This window comes from Manacus vitellinus, unplaced genomic scaffold, assembly GCF_001715985.3.
Source record: "Manacus vitellinus isolate BGI_N305 unplaced genomic scaffold, ASM171598v3 scaffold_0_pilon, whole genome shotgun sequence".
In the NCBI taxonomy this organism is placed as follows: Eukaryota; Metazoa; Chordata; class Aves; order Passeriformes; family Pipridae; genus Manacus; species Manacus vitellinus.
The window spans coordinates 6,187,391-6,206,678 of record NW_021938789.1 but is presented as its reverse complement, the minus strand read 5'-3'; the positions used below and the strand labels follow the sequence as shown (position 1 = coordinate 6,206,678).

Here is a 19,288-nt window from a genome sequence, read left to right as displayed (position 1 = left end):
TCTTTCTATCAATACAGTCTTTTCAGCAGGTATCTGAGCTCCTTTTCCCTTGTAAACTCAACTGTGATTCACAGTACAAACTCTCCACCCAATATAAAGAGGTTACATCAGTCCAAATTACGAGACTGTATTAAGGGGGAAGCCTCAGCACAGGCCCAGGCTCATTCATATGGCCTGACAGGACTAGGAATGGGCAATATGGGCAATATACTACTCATCCACAGGATTAGTTCTTCTCTGGCACACTGAGAGTACTGTGAAACCAAATTACATTCAGTTTGCAAACAACAAATACAGACTGAAAGCACACAGATTACGTGGGTTCAAGTTCTTAAGACTACTCTTAGGGTTACTTTAAGTTTAGGTAGAGAAAGCATCTCTCAGTTTAGCAATGAAGTGTAAAGATGTGTGTGGACAAAAGAATAAAACCACCTCTTCATTTATTTCAAAGAAGGACAGTAAAGGAGCAAAGTCTTTTCCTTAAATTGAGTCTGAATAGCTGTTTGTTTCTCTATTACTGTCCAGTGTAACTAGTTTTTACCAGCACCTTCTCTTTCTGAGTAAAAGAGAAATAACTGTTATTGAATTTAAAAAAAAAAGTACGAATGAGTCAGGAAACATGCACACAAAAAGCAATCAGAACAGCATGGAGTTAGTAGAGTAGTTTTGCAGCAAGCAGAGAACTGTCATGTCAGATGCTCATGATCCAGACAGCAAAGCAAGGATGAGCTCCAACACTCATCCCCCATGTAAGTTCTGCCTGCATTTGGGGAGAAAAAGTAACTTGTGCCCAGCATAAACAACGACTTCTACATCTACTTAGATAAAGCTGTTGCACAGCTTAATGTGTTCATCTATCTGTAAACAAAAATGTGTGTCCTTATGAAAAATCCATCGTCTCATTTTGTCTTATAGTGATGCATTAAAATAAGTCTGCATGCCTTTATCAAAACCTCTAAGTGTAGAAAGTACTAAATTTCATGACAGTCAGTGCATAAGGGTTGATTGCTAAAATTAAGTATCAGTATTGAAAAATACTAGCATTTCAGTGCAAGGCTACTGAGACATTAAGTGGAACTGAAGTCTTTGCTGCCTAGTTAAAAATTACTATTCTTATGGAGAACTGAGATTAAAAGCAGAGAAACGGAAGAAAACCTGTTTTAAAATAGTTTATTATTTTACATACATTTCATTGAGAAACAAATGCATTGTTCTTTATTATATGGTTGCTGTCTCTTCCCATTTGGCATCTGTACCAATGTTATTTTTAATGGCATTTCACTCACAGTGGAACCTTTTCAGGGGGAGGAGGGGCTGTTAATGGATAGAAAACCCCCTATTGTTCTGTTTTCTGGCTATGAAAACTTCTTAATTAAAAACTGAAAGCAAAATGATGCACCAGGTACCGAAATCTAGAGTTGCTCAAATGAAATCACAGCAATGGAGTAACCACAGAGATAGAATTCTTAGTGCAGAACTGCTTCATGCTTGGCTATGTGTTTACCCCTTACACAGGGGAGAGAAAAACCTGAAATGTTTCAAGTCAGCCCTATCAAGAAGCAAAAATTCCACAGCAGAGCAGCAGTGAAGAATGAGGTATGATTAAAGCTGTTTCAAAACAGAATGAAGTAATAAGCTTGATCCTTCTTAAATTATAGAGCATTTGAAACCTACATTATAGGACTCCTTTGGTCCCACAGTTTCATTGTTTGGCAGCTTCTTGCTCATCCAGATCCTTCCCCCAATTAACATCAAGGTCCCATTTTCCACCATCCAACAGAGAATAAAGCCACATGGGACCAAACACCATCATTTGGTGCTGGCATCTGGTCCTTGACAAAAATGCTATCATGAGGGGAAAAAAACCCAATGAACACGTCTACTTGAGTTTTGTAATCTTAACTCTTTGTCAGCTATTGGAAAGATGTTTCTGGCGTTTAGGCTACAGGACAGAGAAGGAGGCTCAGAAGAGTCTCAGCAAGACCAGTTGTTCACACCTTCTGCCTGAGTGTAGTTCACAGAACCACCCATGTCAGAGCAAGGCAGCAGGTGGCAGAAAGATGAAGCTGGGAATGCATAACTAGGTACTACTTGCATGATTTGTAGTTTTTCCCTCAGAGTGGTCAAAGAAGCCTCACTGCTGTTTTAACTCATGCCAAGGAGTTACGCTCCCAAGCAGATGTGCAGACAAAAGAGCAACAGATAATTCCTGTTATTAGTTGCCTTCTTCAGACCAGTGCCTGGCTCCAAGTGCTGTACAGTGGGGTGCACAGAAGTTGCATATGCATCCGAGTAAGCCCAATCAAATGTAAATGACTGCAGTCCCCTGAAATGATGTGGTTAGCCCTCTGCCTGCAGATACTGGATTCTGCAGCATTAATCCCCACTAATGTAACAATACTACCAGTGGAGTATACATACATTCTGATAGCAATATGGGAAAAAGCAAAAATTGTGTTACAAAAATGCCAGTATGATAAGAGTATTTACATTTACACACTTTAAACCTTCAGGGAACTTGACAGGTTTAATTTTCCAATTAAAGCCAGAAAGATCACAGAGTTTTCTAGATTTCACATCAAGTTCTGAGATAACAAACATGTCAGAATTAAAATGTAAAGGAAAGACTGAAGTCATAGAATCATAGAATGGTTTGGATTGGAAGGGACCTTAAAGATCATCTAGTTCCAACCCCCTGCCATGGGAAGGAACACCTTCCACTAGATCAGGCTGCTCAGAGCCCTATCCAATGTGTCCTTGAACACTTCCAGAGATGGGCCATCCACAGCTTCTAGGGGCAACCTGTTTCAGTGTCTCACCACCCCCACAGAAAATAATTTCTTCCTAATACTCAATCTACACCTGCCCTCTTTCAGTTTAAGGTCATTACCCCTTGTCCTGTCCCTATATGTCCATGTAAAAAGTCCCTTTCCAGCTCTCTTTCAGCCCCCCTTTAGATACTGAAAGACCACAACAAGGTCACTGTGGAGCCTTCTCTTCTCCAGGTTGAACAATCTCAATTTTCTCAGCCTTTTCTCATAGGAGAAGTGTAACAGCCTGCTGATCATCTTTGGGGCCCTAAGTCACCACAGCAGCACACTTCTCTGCTAACTCAAAAACCCCAGCAGTCCCAAATACATGCTGTAGGTGCATGTTTCCAAATAGCATTTTTCACAACACATTCCTACATAAAACCAAACTTCTAGGCTGTAGCTAGACAGACCTTCCTCAAATATACACTGTTGACTCCTTCCCGTAAATCTCAGAGGGTCTTTTTCAGGTGGTTTATACAACAGATGGTTCACCTCCCTTCACCTCCCTCCATTCTTTTCTCTCTGTGGGGCACACTGCAGAGGGCACAACAGGCAGGACTCCTTCCCTCTCCCTGCTCACCAGCCTTTTGTGTTCTGTTTGTTGGAAACACTGTTTTTTTAATGGTTTGCACTGAGTGTTACTAGAGAATGGATCTATGCTGAGAACATACTGGGCATGAGAATTAGGTGACTGGAGAGACTGGCTTTGTAGCTTTTAGGAAAACATCTGATGTCAAGAAGGACCCAAAGGTAGAGTACCAGATCTGTAGCACTACTATACCAACCTTATCATAGGAGCAGAATAAAACTGATCAGCAGTTCTTCCAGGTTCCCCTGCCTTGGGGCAGGACAGGAGAAAAGAAAAAAATCTGAAAATCTGTACCACTACATCAATACAGAGGAGGCCGGTGCCGTATCTGCTTCAGGAAAGGTTCTGTTTCTCAAAGTTTACCAGCAGGTGGATCTACAATGAATTATCAGTGATCTATCTGTACTAGTCCTGTGTGTCTGCAGGCAGCCAACCTCACATAAAGAGTCTTGCTCAACTATTTATTTTTGCTTTCTCTTCATGTCCCTCATTTGTCACAGGAATTTATTCAAAGTTAATGAATCAGTCCAAAATTCTTCATACATATTTCAGTGTTTTTCAAAAAAAGAAATCTACATTTAGAAATGGGCATAAATCTTTTATTCAGCCAGGCATAACCATGCTTGAGTTGTCCTGCAGTAATACACTAACAACAAGCCTTCCTGACTACCAGACTTGATAATCGTAATTCCTTCCTAACAAGGCTTTCAGTGAGACTGTTTTATTATTCTGAGAAAGTCTGAGTTGAACAGATTCACTGCATTTCACCACAAAGCTGAATTGTTTTGAGATATCTCCATATGGAAATCTCAAGAAAGTCAAAAGGAATTTTGCTATCGACATGGGCATTTTCAATACTGAGAAAATCCTCAGTTTTCAAAACACCAAAATAAGCCTGCCACTCAAGATTTTGCAAAATAAGGTCAAGTGCTAACAAACTGGTTTGCTAGAAACACCCATGAAAAAAGGTCCATGTATTCTAATCCTGCAGAAATACAGTTCAGGGATGGGATAAGAATCACTACCAACAGATGAATTTCACAACTTCTCCAAAACATCCATCTGAATTGAGGAGTAATTTCTATGTCTGAGGTACTTCATTTCCACACACATTTTTTCCTTAATGAAGTTTATATTTTAAATCCCTATCTGTTTTAGTCACCAAACTATTTCACCACTCTCATCACACAACACTTTGCTTTCCAACTGCTTTTCTTTACATACATAATGTGACTTCTGTAAAAAAAAGGGTTGGCAATTCAGCCTCTGATTTAGTAAAACAGAGTACCACAAAACATTTGACACACTACTCTCCTCCTTACAGGCCAGTGCTATAAGGTACAGTGTGGACTGTGCCCTGCAAACCAAGAATTCCCATCAAGCCAAGACAATACTCTCTGTTACCTTAGAAAAATAATTTTACCATTTATTTCCTCTGCTAATAGCAGAAACACTAACTATGACATGTGCAGAACAGCAGAGTCCAAGCTAATATTTTTTAAAGCCACCTGATGATGTTGATTGTGATCTGAAAGCGCACCACAAATTATGGTTTCCGCTCTAGGCATACTAATCCAAAACCAGAGGGTAAGATATTATAGCAGAAATATTTTCTTTAAAGATGCATCTAAGAAGCCAATTTCCACGACCTAAGGTTTATCATGTAGTTACCAGGAATCTGTGTATTGTGGCAAAGATTCATCAGAGTGAATTTACGTTGAAACAAATTGATTGCTGCACATGGTTTAGCTCTACTACTGTGACCAACACAAAGCACACCTTAAAAGTAAAACCCAACATCAAAACGCACAAAGAACACTTTAAGAACACGTGCAGAACATACTTCCTTGGTCCAGTGAATTTTCAGTTTGCAGTCTAAATACAGTTTAAAAGATGATGTGTTTCACATTATAGACAATGCTAACAAAACACTAGGATTTTCTATTTCTAGTAGGATTGTCTGTTTCCAAAAGAAAGAAACTATATTCCAGTTTGAAAGCCCTGTTGTAATTAGAAATTACTCTGGGAGCATATAGCAGAAACAAAGGACTAAACAAGATATTGATCAAAATATGATTTGACAGAAACTATCCAGAAAATCTGAATAAAAAAATAATAGTCATAACAAAAAAACCCCAAGTGAAATAAAAACTTTATTACTAGCACAGTTTTACTTAGTATTTTGCAGAATAAAATAAATTTGCTTTCCTTAAGTTTTAGCTGAAAGTCTAAATGAAGCACACAACACACAGAGTATTTTCTCATTTGCTTTAACATTAATTTTCAAGACAATGTTGAAAAGCGGAATTTATGCCCAGTTGTAGTTTTTATAACCAACCAAGAGAAATTTAGTTTGTATGCTAGAGCAACTGTGGAAATCAATTCTTAATCTATGACCTTGCTTACCACAGCTTGAAGCCTTGCAATAAATAAATGCCTTGAGCCACACATAAGAAACATTTAGTGAATCCGAGACAAATAACACAAATCTATATGTGTATATATAGTATTAGAAAGGTCATATAAAATACAATATTGGCTCTTTTCTTGCTCTAACATAATAATGTTTGAAAAGCAGGACCCTGTAATTGCCTGCATTAATACCCAGGTGGTGAACAGCCACGAATACCTATTTTCTTTTCAAATTACAATGTTCATCCTTTTAGGAGACTTCTTGTAGTCTGCCTTTTTTTTTAGTGTGGAAAACGCTAGAATGCTTAGAAATAAACAATCTCTGAAAAATACCTATTTTATTTGTCCTAGCATATGCAAAGTCTTTCTCTAAAGAACACTTAAGCTTCCTTGTGAAAATTGTGCGGTTTCATCACTAACAATCGAGAAAATAAATGTCAGAGTTCATGTGTTAACCTGCACTTAGTCACAATCACCCTCTTTTATATGCTGAATATCTCAAACCCTCATCCTATATGTTATTACTTATTTATCACTGGAGTATAAGCTAAAAGAAAGAAGAACATATAGTGATGTCTCCTTATTAATATTTTACAATTGTAGTTCACAAAAAAAGCCTGTAAACAAAACTTTACCTCCTTAAAACACACCTCCCATTCTTGATGTAATTGCTTGACTATAAATTTTAAAATAATACAAAATAGCACTAGTTCAGCTAATTTCCCTCTCTTGATTGTCTCCTTCCTGAAATACTGAAATTCAAATGTGACTGTGACTGACACTCCTTTGGAGATTAGCATGGCATTATTAGTTTGCACAGCAGGTCACCAAAGTAACTGCTGGAAAGGTTTCACTTATTTTAACCCCGAAGGATGTAATCTAATATGAAAAGAAAGAATTTGGAGATTCACAATTACACTTGAATTGGAATAGTACATAAAAATCAAATCAGAAAAGAGACTTATTTTATTTATATAGAAGTTGTAGTCAAAGTAGATCACTAGGTCCTTTCTAATGCTACATTTTCACAGATCTTCTACCACTTGATCATCAGAGGAAAAGCTAGACTTACACTCAAATTACTAGGCTCATCCTACCTAGTTCTACCTATGAACACAGGCATACCCAACTAATATCCAAAAACAGCTCAGGACACTTCTGAACATCTGTTCTCCAAGGAAGCATCACCTTTTGTCCTCAATGTATGCATTTATTCCAGTCTAAGGGTAACTCTTAAAAAAATGATGCCAAGTACTTACTGGTCAGAACTGATGCCTGGAAATACAGAAACTATCCCACTCCAGATGCACACAATATTTTCATACTGAAAGATAAGCTGGTTTTGAGCCTACCCCAGAACAGACTGACCTTACCAACAGCTAAAACAGAGCAGGAGGAAGTCTGATTTCGTGCATGCTTTTCCATGGCTCAAAACCAGGAATTTTAGCTTGGTAACAACCTGTGTTTTACACCTGGCTGGAGAGAACTCATATTCCAAAGTGAAGCTCCTCAGGTAACAACAGTATTTTGCAGATATAAAAGCATATGCAGTTCTCAAATTTCCAAAGATTTTGAGAATTACATTAGCCAGACCTCTCCACAGTGCTTTGTGGGAATGGGCAGCTCCAAGCACAGCTGCTGCAGAAGTGGGGCAGCCTGCACAGCCTTCCTGAGAGGTAGCCAGCTGCACACCCTGCAGCACCCCCACTAACCTTGAGACCTTCTCCTCAGCACTAAGAGTTACTACCAACTCCCTGCCTCACTCCACCTATGTCCTATCTGACACTGCATATTAGTTTTCGTGTTACAATCTTCAAGGTAGTTTGTTCTAACTGCAGGAGAGTTGCTTGGTTTATTAATTTGCATTGGCAGAAACTACTTCCCCACCAACAAAACAACAAATTTACATTACAATATGCAGCTGCTTATAACCAATGACCCTTACAAAACAAGTTAAGATTCAATATTTGTGAAACAAAGCGAAGTATTCACTGTTGACTTTGTATCAGCATAAATGACTAATTACTTTAATCAGGAAGCTCAAAAGATAATGAACTTGATTTATTATAAACACAGGGGCTTGCCCTCTTATAAAAATTACCTGCTCTGCAGTTCAGGACACATATTGATTTATGGAACCACTTGTAATTCTCTTATTTTTTATTTTAACATTTAATAATGGTTGAAAAATGAATGAAAAGTAAACCGGAGCAAGACATGTTCCCAATACATTTTTACTCAATTTCACAGCAATACTTATACATTATCTATATCCTAATATTTCACTAATAGTAAAAATACAAAATTATTTTGAAAAACATGCAGTGAACAAAAGATTCATTTGGTCAAGATTACACAAAGTGAATATTCTTGCCTTTCTCTTGCATGACCCCCCATTATTCAGTGATATCTGACATCTGTTGCTGAGACCAGCTGAACACAATTCAAATCCAGTTTAGCTAGGAATATCTGAGGTCATAAAAAATCTCTGAGGATAGATTATGAATCAATCACAGCCTAGAATTCCATCAGAGAGAGAGAGAGAGACTGAATTTGCCTGGAGTCTGGTAGTAAACAAGAAAATATCTTAACATCTTTGCAGAAAAGCCACTTTGGAGAGCATTTACTCTGTCCTGACCCCTGCCCCACCAGTCCTTTACCTCACCGAAGGGCCACTTGTGGGCACATAATGCACTTAAGGCATGTCAGGTCCCCATGACAAGGCTTATAGATTTATTGCACCACATTCAAACTACACAATATGGTGACAAATTTTTACACTACAGGTCTTTTAAATAAACACAAAAACATCCATGTCAAATCTACTTACACTGAGATTCCAGTGGCTCGGCACTGGAACAGGCTCCCCAGAGAAGGGTTCACAGCACCAAACCTGAGAGATCTCAAGAAGCATTTGGACAATGCTCCCAGAGGCATGGTGAGATTCTTGGGGTGTCCTGCACAGGGCCAAGAGTTGGACTCAATGATCCTGATGGGTCCCTTCCAACTCAGCATATTCTGTGATTCTATGGTTAAATTGCTTAAGACTCTCTCATCCACGTGAAGTCCTCTAGGTTTGTCCAACAACATGATGACTGCCATTGATTTTTTCTTTCTAATATTTAAGTTGTGGATTTTTGAGGAAACCTCAGGTACATTTCTATGTATTTTGCTGCATGGATTAAAGAAGAACCAGTATGTCAGAGACCAGAGGAAATGTTTCTCATAGTTCACTGGTAACTTTGTTCTAACTGCAGGAGAGTTGCTTGGTTTATTAATTTGCATTGGCAGAAACTACTTCCCCACCAACAAAACAACAAATTTACATTACAATATGCAGCTGCTTATAACCAATGACCCTTACAAAACAAGTTAAGATTCAATATTTGTGAAACAAAGCGAAGTATTCACTGTTGACTTTGTATCAGCATAAATGACTAATTACTTTAATCAGGAAGCTCAAAAGATAATGAACTTGATTTATTATAAACACAGGGGCTTGCCCTCTTATAAAAATTACCTGCTCTGCAGTTCAGGACACATATTGATTTATGGAACCACTTGTAATTCTCTTATTTTTTATTTTAACATTTAATAATGGTTGAAAAATGAATGAAAAGTAAACCGGAGCAAGACATGTTCCCAATACATTTTTACTCAATTTCACAGCAATACTTATACATTATCTATATCCTAATATTTCACTAATAGTAAAAATACAAAATTATTTTGAAAAACATGCAGTGAACAAAAGATTCATTTGGTCAAGATTACACAAAGTGAATATTCTTGCCTTTCTCTTGCATGACCCCCCATTATTCAGTGATATCTGACATCTGTTGCTGAGACCAGCTGAACACAATTCAAATCCAGTTTAGCTAGGAATATCTGAGGTCATAAAAAATCTCTGAGGATAGATTATGAATCAATCACAGCCTAGAATTCCATCAGAGAGAGAGAGAGAGACTGAATTTGCCTGGAGTCTGGTAGTAAACAAGAAAATATCTTAACATCTTTGCAGAAAAGCCACTTTGGAGAGCATTTACTCTGTCCTGACCCCTGCCCCACCAGTCCTTTACCTCACCGAAGGGCCACTTGTGGGCACATAATGCACTTAAGGCATGTCAGGTCCCCATGACAAGGCTTATAGATTTATTGCACCACATTCAAACTACACAATATGGTGACAAATTTTTACACTACAGGTCTTTTAAATAAACACAAAAACATCCATGTCAAATCTACTTACACTGAGATTCCAGTGGCTCGGCACTGGAACAGGCTCCCCAGAGAAGGGTTCACAGCACCAAACCTGAGAGATCTCAAGAAGCATTTGGACAATGCTCCCAGAGGCATGGTGAGATTCTTGGGGTGTCCTGCACAGGGCCAAGAGTTGGACTCAATGATCCTGATGGGTCCCTTCCAACTCAGCATATTCTGTGATTCTATGGTTAAATTGCTTAAGACTCTCTCATCCACGTGAAGTCCTCTAGGTTTGTCCAACAACATGATGACTGCCATTGATTTTTTCTTTCTAATATTTAAGTTGTGGATTTTTGAGGAAACCTCAGGTACATTTCTATGTATTTTGCTGCATGGATTAAAGAAGAACCAGTATGTCAGAGACCAGAGGAAATGTTTCTCATAGTTCACTGGTAACCAGCAAAGTTCTCTGAGTTAGGTTTTTTGAAGTAACCACTGGAGTCCCAGGGTGTGCAAGACTGTCACACAACTGAGTATAAGTACAGTTGCTCAGTTAGTTATTATAGTGTTAATAATTATTACTGCATCGTTATTTGCAGAAAATAGTGATGAAGGACAATGTGAGAATATTTTCAATGTGAAGAATGTTTTCAGAGACTGGATGATCAGCTTGATCTAACTTCAGCTCTGAGTGCAGCTAAAACAAACCATATTCCTCAGGGCACTGCAACAAACAGATTATCATAAAATAAAGACACTTGGCAGCCAGGTTCATATTACAGCTGCTTCTTGTGCTGACCTGTCACCATGACCCTGTGTTGCCCCATACACCCTCACGTTGTCACTTGCTTGTCTTATACTTAACACTAACATTCCTCTGGGCAGAGACCACCTCCTTCTTGTGTGTTTACAGAACGAGCTGTGCCCAGTGACTCAGTGCTATCACAGTATAAACAAGAAAGATATGCATCTGATCCTGACTTAGGGCAGAGTTGAACCATCCAATTAAATCTCTGCATTACTGAAGTCAATGGAAATTTTTATTCTGGAGACTAGGCTTTTTATATTGTATCATCAGAGTTGGTATCTTCTTGCTACAAACTTTCTTTCACATAAGAAAATCATTTTTAGTCACCTGTCAATTCTGATACTTTGCAATTATTACCACAACCACATATAATGTAAGAGTAATATTTTCACCAGCACTTTTGTCAAATGCTCTCATTCCATCCACCATTTCTTCCAAGCCCAGTGGCACACAGAGAATGTCTCAGGATGTAGACTGGAATTCTGCAGTTTGGAAGATATTCATCATAAGATTACTAAAAGACAGTTTTGGCCCATTAGGGGCACACATGGGATTGACCTCTCCTATATTCTATAACCACTCATTGATGACCAGAAACCAAACCCCACTTCTGCACAGCTGCAGAAAACCACCTGCTATTACAGCAGATATCAGAAAGTATGGGATACCTACCAATAGAATACAGACTTCTAAGACATTCCATCAGACTCAGATAGCTCTCTGATAGCCTGTGAGAAGTCTGGGAGATATTTATTCAGTGTCATACTACAACTCATGATTGTCTGAAACTGCATACACAATTTTTAAGGACCACTGCTTAAGACTGTTTACTTTCTTTGTTGGATTTTTAACTAGTGTAAATGCCTTTCAAATCAAGATGCCCTCATTCTATGAAGTGAACCATCTGGAGTTCTGCTCTTTTTTTTTTTTTTAATCCACAGTATTAGAGGCCAAGCAGAGAACAAGTGTTCAGGGGAGGATTTGGAACAACTAAAAAAGAAATATGAATTCAAACAGAATCTAATACAAAAAGAGGAATTCTCATCCACAAAATGAAGTTCCACTATTTTACACAAAAAGAAACATTAATTATTAAATACATATTCGTTGGTTAAATCTGGGTTAAGGTGCTGGTTTTGGCTGAGGTAGAGTTAATTTTCTTCACAGTGGCTAGTATGGGGCTGTGTTTTGGATCTGTGCTGAACACAGTGTTGATAATACAGAGACGTTTCTGTTATTGCTGAGCAGGGCTTACACAGAGCCAAGGCCTTTTCTGTTTTCCATATTGCCACACTGGCAAGGAAGTTGGGGGTACATGGGAAGCTGGGAGGGGACACAGCCAGGAGAGGTGACCCCAACTGACCAAAGGGATATTCCAGACCATATGACATCATGGGGGGAAGAAGGAGCAACGGGGGAATGTTTGGAGTGATGACATTTGTCTTCCCGAGTCACTGCCAGGATTATGGGGCCCTGCTCTCCTGGAGATGGCTGAACACCTGCCTGCACTTGGGAAACAGTGAATTAATTCCTTGCATTGCTTTGCTTGTGTGTGCAGCTTTTGCTTTCCCTATTAAAGTATCTTCACCTCAACACACAAGTTTTCTGACTTTTACCCTTCCGATTCTCTCCCCGATCCTGATGGTGGGACAGTGAGTGAGCAGTTTCTGGGGCTTGTTTGCCGGCTGGGGTTAAACCACAACATTTATATACAGAACTATCATGGCAGTGAAAGTGGTGCTACAGAGCAGCATTTACTGGCATCCTGAAAATTATTCCAACGTGTAAAACCCTCTTAACTGAGCTTATGTTTCAGAAGGAATACTTATTTTGAACAAAAAAAATTATGTTAAAGCTTATATTTTAAAAGGTACCTCTGTTGTTGCAGCATTAAGACTGAAAGCTTACTCTTCCAGGCATTTATTTTGTAACAATCATTTAATTTCATATTTGGTTATGTTTGACAACTCTCATGGGGAGCTAAACACTCTGCTCTGCAGCTACTGTGATTTCTGAGAGAAAAAAATGAAATAACTTCGAAAATGATAGATCAGGCTCACTGGCAGGCTGGTTCTGCTGAGCTCAGCAAGAAGGAAAAGCTGCCTGATATCTGTAGCAGTGCAGTCAATCCTAGAGGCTATTCTGACTTGCACTTGCTGGCAAAAGTCCCTAAAGGACCTTCTGCCAGCAAGAACAGTGAGGGAAAAATATCATTCATGTGCACACTTAGGTAATGCCAAATCCTTCCCAATTCTCAAAAACTTCAAATACTAGAAGCTACCACAAGCAAGATTTAGGATGTCAGTATGCCAGTTTTACCTTCTGTGGAGTCCTCAATATAGAAGCACTTCACCAGAAGAGACAAAGAGAGGCTACACAGAAAAAGGAGGAGGAGAAAACTGAACAGATAAAATAATTTATCTTTTATATTCAGAATATTATGGTTATGGTCACAGAACCATGGTCAACATTACCAAGCACTGCAGGCTAACTATACTGAAAAGACAGACCTTGAAAGGCTCATTGGAAAGGCAGGGAAGGAGAAGGGCAGGCGGGGAGGTATCGAATATACACAACAGATGTGTGCACCCTAAGCTTGTACCTTCAAAATTGCTGCTACAGGTCTATTTATTTAACTTATTACTACAGAAACACATAACAATCCTAAAGCATTCAAAATAGAAAATGCATAGCAGAGCAGCTTATGTTTCAATAACAGAGCATGCTGTTTCCCTCAATCAGATTTGAAAGAGGCAGATCAAAGAGAAAACATTTAAATTAAATGCAAGATTTTACTCTGATTTGAAAAAAGAAAACAAAGTCTATATATTGCAAAGTATATATATAGGTCAGATATTAGGAAAAAATTCTTTACAGAATGGATAATCAGGCATTGGAATGGGCTGCCCAGGGAAGTGGTGGATTCTCTGCCCCTGGAGGTTTTTAAAATGAGACTGGATGTGGCACTTAGTGCTATTGGTCTAGTAACCACAGCAGTGTTGGATCAAGGGTTGGACTTGATGATCTCGGAGGTCCCTTCCAACCCAGCTGATTCTATGATTCTATGAAATGCACAGAGAGATATAAACACACACACATACACATATTGCAAAGTTAGAGATTCATTGGCTTAGCCTGTCCTGTTATGTGTACCCACTCCCACGCTTACAGTTCTATTTTTCTGTATTTTTCCACAAATGAACCCTGGAAGGCATCAGCTTGTACAGGAGGGCAACAGCTGCTCAGCTCCCGGCACGATCAGGAGTTTCTGCCCCTGGTACTGGACGAGGATCAAGGTGATCTTAAATGAGTGCACACTACAGTTTTACAATTACACTCCCGTCTTCCTTCCCCTTCCCACTATACACCTCTGTCTACATCCCACTATTAATCTCATATTTTTAAGAGACAAATAACATTTAGATTATAGTCAGTCTTAGACACAGGCCATGGAAATCTTTGCTTTGCTGAAATTAGGAACGCTGACTTCAGTGAAATGTTTGGTTTCATACCACAGGGCTCTCCTCCCTCTAGCACAGCACTGGATCTTGTAAAGAGTGACCAACAACAGAGAATTTTCCCGATCATCAAACATTCAGTCTAGATTTTACGTTTACTTTGCTCATGGAAAGAAAGAAAAAGACATATTTTGTTGTCCAGGTGAAGCACAGTGTAACTGGTGACACACTCTCTGCAGATGATGCAAAACAAGATCTCCTGCTCTACAAGGAAAATTCTAAGCTAAACTGTTAAGTGCAAGTCAGGTGAGAACTAGAACTGCTTGCTGGTCCTATTTATAAATCTTTCCAGGATGGGAGAGGTTTTGGTTTTGTTTTACAGTGGCTTCTGTAAATTTGTTGATATCAACCACTCCTCCACTCCCATTTCCATGTAATTCTACAGCCAGGTGCCTGAAAGAAGCAGTTCAGCTGGGGTTTTTTGCACACTGATGCTACAAAACTGATCCTGTGAACAAAGAAGACTTTTTCTGTATCTAACATTAAAACAGCAGCATTTTCTTCATTCATGTCCTGTTCCTGGAACAGATCTCTACAACACAGACTCACCTCTAAGCAGAGTTTCAGCACACAGACTCTATGTAGACAAGCTAACAGCACAAGCAAAAGAGTATAAATATTTGGAAGAAAAATACCATCATGAGGAAAATACTAAAAAATAATTATCTCTATCAGTGTGAAAACAGCAGCACCATGGATTAAAAAGTTTTAGTATTTCCAGGCTCAACTCCATGTGTCTCCCAGCTTCCTTTACCTTGTGTTCCTCAGAAGTGCTCAGCTCAAAACAGCATGACGTCTGCTCAGAACTTGTGTCAGATTCCCAGTACAAGTTATAAGAAAACACACACTTGCAGCATTCCCAGCAACGGAGATTATTCCAAACAAGAAATCCCTATACATTTATGAGGAGGTTCAAGGGTACAGGCAGCAAATTCACCATGCACTTGGCACAGTCACTGCACTGTCAGCTGTTAAAACTAGGGCAGGCCAAGTTCACAGGCCACACCATCAGTTTTCTTCTGCATGAGCATTTAGCCAAGAGGACATTTCATGGGGAGGGGGATGCAACAGAAAGGAGGGGGAGGGAAGAAACCAGCAGCATCAGCATTAATCTAGCAGCACCATCCTACAGGGCCATAGAACAAAAAAAAGGCTATCCAAAATCCTACCAAAAACAGAATGAAAGAAATCTCTTTACATTTGAAGTGTCCTTTCTAATTACACATCTATTGTTTTGAATATTTTTTGTAGTTCTGGAGGTTGAAGAATACTATACCATTGTGTTTTGCCTGAGTTAAATGGGCAGCCTTCACTCCAGCACTGTTATAGAATTAAGAAAGCTAGCACAGAGACTCTTTTCTCACAAAACAACAATTTTGGTGTAAAAACTACCTTGGAATAAAAAAAAAAGGCAACTCTTATCCAGAATAAATGTTGCAATTCTGAATTTATCTCTATTGCTTCCATCCCAGAGGACAAACAGGATGTTGCTCTCCCAACCTGGTCCCAAACTGCCAGAATACATTTTTTCATTCTTTTCTACTAATTAGCAGATTAATTTTTTTTTCTTTTGACAAACTACAGAGCAATATAAATCACACGAGGTCATTCAGCACTTAACACACATATCCACAGACAGGATCTGGTAAACAGAGTTACAACAAAACCACTGCACTCCAGCCACTTTTGCCCTAAGATTCCAGCTAACAACTCGAATTTTTTTTTCACCAAAAGTTCAGATCTATTTCTTGGAATTTTAGTCACTGGTTTTTTTTATTACAAATTAATAAAAATTAAGGGATTTATTAAAATTTAAGTTCTTATTAAGATGCATCTGTCCTTTAGAACAAATTAAGTTTTCTTTTCCTGAAGCATATTCTTAAGTATTTTTTTTAAAAAGAACACATTTCCTAATTTGCTTCATCTCCCTAGAAGACCCTAAAGAATTTGATCAAGCAAAAGAAAATCTACCAAAATCCACAGCCCCCTGGCACAACAACTAAGCACAAGAGAAATTCTCTATCAACTCCAAATGTAGAACAGATGAGCCCAAGAAGAAAATGGCAAACAGTATTTAAGTGCAAACAAACCTTCCTTTTACCCCATAAAATCTAACAATTCTAGAGTCTCACTATTTATTCTGCTAATTTTTCATTTGCTGCATACTAAAGTAGAAAAAACTTTCTGAAAATTCAGATTTCATCAACCTCAATACTCTTGAGCTGTTAGGTCTCACTAGCTGTCCTAGGAATAATATCAAAAAAAAAAACCACTTCACATGGGGTTTTGTAGTTGATCTGATAGTTTGACTTTATGAAAACTTAACTCAGTTGTGAGTCAGGATTTTATGGAATGCAGAGGATGACGGTTACCTGTACTGTACTTGCCATGATGATAATCAGATGGCATTCTCATAAGGCCCCTGAAAGAAGATTTACATTCTGTATCGCCTTTTCATTTTTGTCTGAATATCTCATCCTGTGTATGCAATATTTTTTCTGTTAAACTGTTTTCAGTTCAAATACTCTCAAATACTCAAATGTCTGAGTTCAAATATTCTGCTACAAGATTAAAGGTGACACTCTCAAAAGCTATTTCAATGGGCCTCAACTTTCTAGGCACTCAAAAGAAAATAATTAAATGAGTGAGGTTGTCATTGTGGGACTTGGGGGGCTATTTGCTTGTTTGTTCCTTGCACAGAGTCTGCAATAAGCTATAAATACATATTTCTCTATTATTTGATTACAGGAATATCCAGAGTCTCAGGGAGGGTTGGCTTTAAGCGTGCAAACAGAAAAACAAATTTCCTGCCCTGTAAGAGTTCAGCACTGGCAATGGTCCTGCAATGATTTCCATGTGTGGCAACACTTGAACCCTTACAGATGCCATAGTATTGCTATGCATATTGCTATATTCAGTAGACTACTAAATAAGTATAAAATCAAGCATTTTTCATATACACTGTTTTACAGCTATTGATTGATAATGGTATCCTGGTCACAAACTGCTGGACTAAAACTGCCAACCCAAAGATTAATGGAGGGTAAAAACTTAAGTCCTTCATGAAACCCGGAGAGACAGGTGACAAATTCCTTTCTACAATCCCAATCATTCTAAACAGGGACATGTTAGAAGCCTATGATATCTACCTGGTAAATCTGTGAAATCAGTTGCACAGCCTGAGAGTTGAGCAATGAGTTTTCATTTCCAGTGGCTTTGGTGCTTTAGTCTCCCTTTTACTTCCAGATGCCAGTGGCATAAAGTTTCGATTAGAAGGAATTTCCTTCTGCTGCCTCTCAGCAATTTATTTTTAGAAGTCCATCACTGACACATGAAATATTTCTAAGTGCATGAAATAAACGCTTCCTTTGAACAATCTAACATTACACAGTTCCTTCCAGATCATCACACGCAGACTGATGTACCCTGCCCTAGCTCCAAACCTGTGAGGGATCACCTACATATGAACACAGATCTCCATTGTCTTCACAGGCAGAAAGATGAAAAGCAAACAACGTTTCAGCATGGGGGTGTCCCAACTGTGACCATGCTAAGTCCACATATTATTCAATGTGAGCCTAAGGTATTTCTTATTCCTTGTCTGCAACCTCTGCTCTGACACCTGATCCAAAATTCTATATTCCCTAAACTCTGTTATTCAGTGGTTGGTGAAAAAAAATCACTTTTTTAAACTGAGCCTGAAGCCCTAAACCAACTCACTGCAATTCAGGTGAGGTATTTATATACCCTCTCCAAAGACTGCTTTAACTTTCTTCTAGTCCCAGTCCCTGGACATAATCAGTGAGGCTACACAATCAAATGACAAGTTGATAGAATGGAAACTCTTAAGACAGGGATCTATAACTATTAATCTAATAGTAAAGCCTTTTCTCATGTGACCAGTCATAGCATAAAAGACTTACACAAGCTAGGACTCCACGATGGAGGCTGTGAGGACTATCCTGCTCTGGGATGCTCTGGGTCATACTCTGGTTTACAAGTATGTTCCTTTAGATCACAATTATTCAATGTAAACATGCAGAAAAATCAGACTCCGTATCAATTAGTATTCACAGAAAGCACACACAGAGACAGAACGATGAATGTGTTATGAATAAAATACAGCGAGAAGAAAACAGTTTCTGTGGCCATTCTTTTGTGTTTGCACTGACAATGATTTAACTGTCTTTTTTTACTCAAATTTAAAACAAAGTGTACCATAAAAAAGGTTTAATTGTGACAAGGTATATAATTATCTTCAAAGGTTTACATGGCACAGAGGGAGGTGTGAGCTGAAATTCTGGAGTCAGTTCACACAGGTGTGTGGGAGAACAACTCTGCACCCCTCTGCAGCTTTGTCAGTGTCAGTAAGGAGTTAGCAATCTGCACTGCATTCAAATCAAATCCACATGATTTATAGGCACCCTACAAATGTTAAGTGAGGTGATAACAAATATGCCCAATATTATACTTTCTAATGACATGTATTGTCATGACAAGGATCCTCAAACTGTTCTCCACTTAAAATGACCTCATGGATCAGTGACAAATGACTTCTCAACAGGACTTTGTGACTAATTTTATCAGTAAACCAAACCTGTTATCCCTTGCTACCCTACAAAATAATAATAAAAAAAAAAAGTCAGGAACTCTTTTAGCTATATATATGGAATGAATACTATTCTGATTCATATCCTTTAAAGTAAAAAAATTAGGAAATCTCTTCAGGAAGTCTAGATTAGTTAGGAAAATTAACTCTTCTATGATCTTGGGGAAATGGACAGGAATAATCCTAAATTTATACAGTTATTTAATTTTACTATGTTCTCTTGTTATCATACCTGTTTACAAACAGCCATAGAAACAGAGTTAAACAGATTTACAGGCCTCCACTACAAGTAACAATCAGGGCATTGCAAACCTTTCACACAGCACTTGAAGCTAC

The 19,288-nt window shown here is 38.5% G+C and overlaps 1 protein-coding gene across 9 annotated transcripts in view; it reads right to left on the bottom strand.

Moving 5' to 3' along the window:
- The window catches only part of PPP2R2C (protein phosphatase 2 regulatory subunit Bgamma), a 192,239-nt gene that overhangs the window by 97,447 nt on the left and 75,504 nt on the right, over window positions 1-19,288 (bottom strand). The gene's annotated exons all lie outside the window — the stretch shown is intronic.